This window comes from Pinus tabuliformis, chromosome 2_1 (assembly GCF_031772625.1).
Source record: "Pinus tabuliformis cultivar Carrire ecotype Pingquan chromosome 2_1, CPIR1, whole genome shotgun sequence".
NCBI classification, from domain to species: domain Eukaryota; kingdom Viridiplantae; phylum Streptophyta; class Pinopsida; order Pinales; family Pinaceae; genus Pinus; species Pinus tabuliformis.
The window spans coordinates 275,296,072-275,302,587 of NC_142299.1; the positions used below are offsets into that span (position 1 = coordinate 275,296,072).

The following is a 6,516-nucleotide window of genomic DNA, read 5'->3' on the forward strand; positions in this document are numbered from 1 at the left end:
ATGGCAGCTGATACTTTTATTGGATCCCTCTCGTCGAGAGGTGTAGAATTGATCGAAATATCATCTGATTCCGATAAGTATTTATGGAGATATGAATTTATTTTGTTTATGTAATTATTATCAAGCCGACCAGCTCTTATGTAGGATATAGAAGCCCAACCGACGTGTCTATTCATCATCCTCATTTTAGTATAAATAGATGAGTATTTGATGTCATTTGAATATGTATTCTTGAGTGATCTCCTCCTCTCCACGTCTTGGGTTTTTGGAGAAGGAGTGAGACACCAAGAGTAACATGCTTATACGTGGATGATGCCCTAGCTATATATGCAACAAACCTGTTACATGCATAGTGTGCCCTATACTCTACACGTAGACATACAACACAGCTAAAATGGATCTGTACGCAGCTATGAAGCCAGCGTAATGAAGCAAAGGATTAGAGTCATATAATATAGATCTATACGTAGCTATGAAGCCAGCTTACTGAAATAAAAGGGAAACTCATAACAACCGGATCTCAACGCAACGCAAGATGCCTAGTGATCGAAATATTGGAGTTGCAGTGGACTACTCAGCCTCAAGCAAATTTGCCCTCAAATGGGCTCTGGATAATCTGGCAGACAAGGGAGATCGAGTCGTGGTTATTCATGTCAATCAAAACAAACCGCCGGAGAGCGGACAGAGTCAACTGTGGGAGCAGTCCGGATCACCTCTGATTCCTTTATCCGAGTTCAGAGTAGCCAATATGTCTAAGCTCCGGATGCTGAGACTCTGGATTTGCTGGACACTGCGTCAAGGCAAAAGGAGCTAGAAGTAATAGCCAAGGTTTATTGGGGTGATGCGAGGGAGAAGTTATGCGAGGCGGTTGAGGACCTTAAGCTTGATAGTTTGGTGATGGACAGCAGAGGCCTTGGGCAACTGAAAAGGATTTTCCTCGGAAGTGTGAGTAATTATGTTATAAGTAGCGCAAACTGCCCCGTGACTGTTGTAAAGGAACCTGGATTCAAACCATGAAGAGAATCAGTGTTTCATATAGGTATAAATAAAAAACAAAGAAACCTTTTGGTTTGTTATGTCCGTAAGGCACTGGGATTTGAACATTACCTATGCCCTTTTGATTTACGAATTGTAATTTGTAAGGTTGGGACAGATATGGTCAGTATGTGATGACAACACTGTATTCCTACAATGTTCATCGCTGTTTGTATTTTTTATATATTTTGGTATCTCCGCCACAGCCAAACTAGTTTTTATATTTTGGCCAAAGCTTATTTGTGTTATTAGCTGATGAAGATCATGGGCAGCACAGTGATGTATGAGAGCATGAGCAGCATGATGATCATGGGCAACATGATGGTGCTACACAGTAAGGTGTAGCAAATGGACGAGATGCAGCATGATGATAGGTGAAGGAGTCACCTTGAGAATCAGTTGAAGCAGAATGTCTTCAACTGATTTCATCATGATATGAAATGATCTATGCTAGATCTAGATAAGTTAAAGTATTGACTTCTGTTGTAAATGTACTCTCTCTCTCTCTCCTTCTTTGCTGAACTTTGAAGATAAAAGAAGATTTGATCAAAGGGTTTCCCCACACATTGTGGGGTTTGTCCCTGGCTCGCGCCATATCTTGTGTCCTCTTGCCTTGGCTTGTCTTCTGTGATTTATATTTATGTTCTATCTATAGTTTATCTTAATGCTGATGTGATTGCTAACTGTGAAAATTCAAATAAATTGCTCTAGCATAGAACATACCCAAAACTTAACATGGTATCGGAGCTGAGGTGAAGATAATGCCCAAGCAAGAGTGAAAGAGCAATCACCGAGGACAGTTGGGACAAGACAGTGGGATCAATGGGTTCCTCATAATTCACCTAGGGTGAAGTCAAAGCAGAGAATGTTATCAGAATGGCGCAGCGGAAGATTATGATGGTCCATCTTAAGATCACTTCATTGGGAAGTTCGGATCTAAGGGTGGAAGGAAAGGCGGATGCCTTATTGAAATAAGTTCGGTCGTTATGCGAAGGAGTGTACGAATGGCAGAGACACATCTCTTGATGAAGATAACAATCATTCTTGGGACATCTTCAATGATCAAAAGAATGACTCGTAATGCAGGTCATCAAGGAAATGGTCGACTCTTCCAGGAAAGCAAGGAACGCCAAAATCTCTTTTATGTACCTGATCGAACCTGATGTCCATCTCGGAAATGGGAGTCAAAGGTTACAGGGTGGCATTTATCGATGAAAGGTATGTGTTTGAAAATAGATCTTTTAAAGATGTTTTGAGTTCAGGGTTGTATCAAGTTGTAGGAAGTCCACTAGGGACCATGTCCATTGACTCAGCATTGGAGGTCTGTGAGTCAGATGGTGACTAGGATGCCTGAATTCAAAAAGAAGCATGAAGGCACATGTCTGAAATGTACCGAAGGAAAATATTATAAGGGGACCTTTCCCCTCATGCAGCAGGTTCATAGGTTTGGAACAACCCGAGGAGTTTGATGGAAGAAAGACCTCTATGGCTTGAAGAAAAACACCTTGGGCATAGTATGAGAGGATTGATAGTTGTTTAATGAAAGTTGAGATTCACTAGGAGTGAAACCGATCCAAACCATTACTCGAAGGTTGTGGATGATAAACCTCTCGTACCGGCACCTATGTCTGACAGGTGCAAACCCTCTCATTTATAGGAGACAGAGGGAGTTGGATTCTGAATGTGAGAAGATAAGCTGCAAGCTTGTGACTACCTCGAGGATCTTAACTTTCAGAAGTTATATGGTAATGATGTCGGACCAGATTTGGGAAATGCCTTTGAGTTTCATAAACTCATTCACATTGATGTACTTGGAGAACCTCCGTCTGGACATATGAGATGCAGTTAGCATGGTGAGATAATATTTGAGCCTCACTGGATTGGTGCCAAGAATATTTTGAGATATCTTCAGGGCACAATCTCTCATGGATACACTGGCGGAAATATGAAACCACATGATTATTCGAATGATGAGTGGGCAGGCAGTATGGAGGATCACTAGAGCACTTCCCAGTGATGTTTCTCTTTGGAATCTGCCTCAATATCCTGGAAGAGCAGGAAGCAGAAGTCGGTGACTCTGAGCAGAATACATTGCTGATAGCATGGCCTTCTGTGAGGCAATCTGGTTGTTGAAACTCTTCAGTGAGCTGTTTGTACACATGATGAATACCACTGTGATTCTCTGTGACAACTAGAGGTGGGATTTGATTATTGAGGAATCTCATATTAGACAATTGCTCCAGCAGATAGACATCAAATACTGCCTTATCTGGGATATGGTAAGTCGATGATCAAGGAGGATCCATCACACTAAGATGATGTACAGGACAAGGCCCTGAGGAAAGATCAAATTTGTGATTTTCCCGAACGACTTGGAGTCATTGAGAAACCTTTGTAAAAAGGTCCTGCATGTTGCATACATTGAGCTCTGGGAGCTCTGGGGGGTTTTCAGTTCTATTGGAGCAACATACGACCACAGGGTGACTCACCCTCCCATGGTGGTGCGTACTAGAACAAGATGATTCGCTCTCTTATGGGACAAGATGATACGCTCTCTTGTGTAGCAGGATGATTAGTTCTCCTGTGAGGCCTGGATTGATGTGTTCTCCATGGCGATTGTAGCAGGATTGATGTGTTCTCCTGTGAGGCCTGGATTGATGTGTTCTCCATGGCGATTGTAGTAGGATTGATGTGTTCTCCTGTGAGGCCTGGATTGATGTGTTCTCCATGGCGATTGTAGTAGAATTGATGTGTTCTCCTGTGAGGAAAGGATTGATTAAGTTCTCCTATCGAGGCATCCTACCCATGCAGTCTGGGACTAATGGGAAGTACCTCTCATCTGATCAATGAGTAGAGAAATGAAGTTAGGGACCATAGTAGTACCAATGGACGCATCGTTGTATCTACCGTACTCCCTACGCTAGGATGACCTCCATTGATCTGGGATCAATGATACTGGTCTGGGACCAGTGGTAGGAGTTGTACATACTATGATGCTGACTTCGGGTCGGCTGAGACTAGTCTGGGACCAGTGGTACATACTCCGAGACTGACTGCGTGTCAGTGTAGTACTGGTCTGGGACCAGTGAGAGTCGTACATACTATGACACTGACTTTGGGTCGGTTGAGACTGGTATGGTACCAGTGGTACGCACTCTGAGACTAACTTCGAGTTAGTGGAGAATGATATGACTCATTCTCGATAAATTCTTCTTCTTCATAGTTCAGCAAAGTTGAGCAGAACAGAGCTACCAGAGCCAGCAGAGCTAAGCAGAGCATAGTTAGCAGAGCCAGCAAAGCTGAGCAGAGCAGAGCTACCAGAGCCAGCAGAGTTGAGCAGAGTAGAGCTACCAGAGCCAGCAGAGTAGAGCAGAGCCAGCAGAGCGGAGCAGAGTTGGGCAGAATAGTGCAGGGCACTGATGGGAGAGATAGTATAGTCGAACTTATGGATCAATGAACGGAGTTCTCCCTAGTTGAGAGGGAGTGTTAAATTGGCAACTAGGGCCAAACTCCATGTGGGTCGGCTTATTTATGGCAGCTGATATTTTTATTGGATCCCTCTCGTCGAGAGGTGTAGGATTGATCCAAAGATCATCCGATTCCGATAAGTATTTATGGAGATATGAATTTATTTTGTCTATGTAATTATTATCAAGCCGACCAGCTCTTATGTAGGATCTAGAAGCCCAACCGACGTGTCTATTCATCATCCTCATTTTAGTATAAATAGATGAGTATTTGATGTCATTTGAATATGTATTCTTGAGTGATCTCCTCCTCTCCACGTCTTGGGTTTTTGGAGAAGGAGTGAGACACCAAGAGTAACATGCTTATACGTGGATGATGCCCTAGCTATATACGCAGCAAACCTGTTACATGCACAGCGTGCCCTATACTCTACACGCAGACATACAACACAGCTAAAATGGATCTATACGCAGCTATGAAGCCAGCGTAATGAAGCAAAGGATCAGAGTCATATAATATAGATCTATACGCAGCTATGAAGCCAGCGTAATGAAATAAAAGGGAAACTCATAACAACCGGATCTCAACGCAACGCAAGATGCCTGGCGATCGAAATATTCGAGTTGCAGTGGACTACTCAGCCTCAAGAAAATTTTCCCTCAAATGGGCTCTGGATAATCTGGCAGACAAGGGAGATCGAGTCGTGGTTATTCATGTCAATCAAAACAAACCACCGGAGAGCGGACAGAGTCAATTGTGGGAGCAGTCCGGATCACCTCTGATTCCTTTATCCGAGTTCAGAGTAGCCAATATGTCTAAGCTCCGGATGCTGAGACTCTGGATTTGTTGGACACTGCGTCAAGGAAAAAGGAGCTAGAAGTAATAGCCAAGGTTTATTGGGGTGATGCGAGGGAGAAGTTATGCGAGGCGGTTGAGGACCTTAAGCTTGATAGTTTGGTGATGGACAACAGAGGCCTTGGGCAGCTGAAAAGGGTTTTCCTCGGAAGTGTGAGTAATTATGTTATAAGCAGTGCAAATTGCCCCGTGACTGTTGTAAAGGAACCTGGATTCAAACCATGAAGAGAATCAGTGTTTCATATAGGTATAAATAAAAAACAAAGAAACCTTTTGGTTTGTTATGTCCGTAAGGCACTGGGATTTGAACATTACCTATGCCCTTTTGATTTACGAATTGTAATTTGTAAGGTTGGGACAGATATGGTCAGTATGTGATGACAGCACTGTATTCCTGCAATGTTCATCGCTATTTGTATTTTTTATATATTTTGGTATCTCCGCCACAGCCAAACTAGTTCTTATATTTTGGCCAAAGCTTATTTTTGTTATCAGCTGATGAAGATCATGGGCAGCACAGTGATGTATGAGAGCATGAGCATCATGATGATCATGGGCAACATGATGGTGCTACACAGTAAGGTGTAGCAAATGGATGAGATGCAGCACGATGATAGGTGAAGGAGTCACCTTGAGAATCAGTTGAAGTAGAATGTCTTCAACTAATTTCATCATGATATGAAATGATCTATGCTAGATCTAGATAAGTCAAAGTATTGACTTCTGTTGTAAATTTACTCTCTCTCTCTCTCCTTCTCTGCTGAAATTTGAAGATAAAAGAAGATTTGATCAAAGGGTTTCCCCACACATTGTGGGGTTTGTCCCTGGATCGCGCCATATCTTGTGTCCTCTTGCCTTGGCTTGTCTTCTGCGATTTATATTTATGTTCTATCTACAATTTATCTTAATGCTGATGTGATTGCTAACTGTGAAAATTCAAATAAATTGCTCTAGCATAGAACATACCCAAAACTTAACAATTAGAAATTCCTAGAGGAGAGGGAGAAGTAGAACCTTTCTTCCACATACCATTGATAGGGGAACCTAAGGAAGAGAAATTAACCTTGCAAGTTGAATCTTATATTGACCCTGAAGAATCTATAATGGTAAGAAGAAAAGAAGAAGGAGAGGGAGTTCTGAATGGAGAATTTACACTAT

General features: G+C 42.4%; 2 pseudogenes; both read left to right on the forward strand.

Annotated features, from left to right (window-relative positions):
- The first annotated feature begins 500 nt into the window (after positions 1–500).
- LOC149199841 (universal stress protein PHOS32-like) lies at positions 501–1,142 on the forward strand (annotated as a pseudogene).
- A 3,924-nt stretch (positions 1,143–5,066) lies between these two features.
- On the forward strand, positions 5,067–5,785 carry LOC149199842 (universal stress protein PHOS32-like; annotated as a pseudogene).
- The last annotated feature ends 731 nt before the right edge of the window (positions 5,786–6,516 follow it).